Consider the following 511-nt stretch of genomic DNA (forward strand, 5'->3'; position numbering starts at 1 on the left):
TCCCATCCCTGTAAAACTGCCTCCTCTCTCCTAAAAAAGGAAACACAAACCTGCTTTTATACCCCCTTCTCCTCTGAAAAAAAAATAAAAGGAGGAAAAAAATTGTTTTCATCCAACTCGAGATGTCAAAAGTTGAAGCTGACGCCCTTTCGAGGGCATTAATTCGTAAGGGTGCTCTTCAAAGCGGCCACATGCCACGCTGACGGCTAAAACACTGATTCTGAGTGATGTCTTGTATGTCACAATGCAACAGGGGATACAGACATATTCACAATTATTTCATTTCTCTTTGACGCTGGGGATACTTACTCTTTTGTGTGGTGTTTTCGTAAATTTCGTAAATGGTTGGGTGAATGTCACTATTTGTTATTGTTTTCTGCGACTTTTTCCATTTTTCTTTTTCATCGCTTTCTTAACTAATTGTAATTATTTTGTTAAGTGTGTTTTTGTATTATTTATTATTAACTATTATGATATTCAATATAGTTAGTTAAATTTGACTAAATATGGT

Source organism: Penaeus monodon, chromosome 20 (genome assembly GCF_015228065.2).
Source record: "Penaeus monodon isolate SGIC_2016 chromosome 20, NSTDA_Pmon_1, whole genome shotgun sequence".
NCBI lineage: Eukaryota > Metazoa > Arthropoda > Malacostraca > Decapoda > Penaeidae > Penaeus > Penaeus monodon.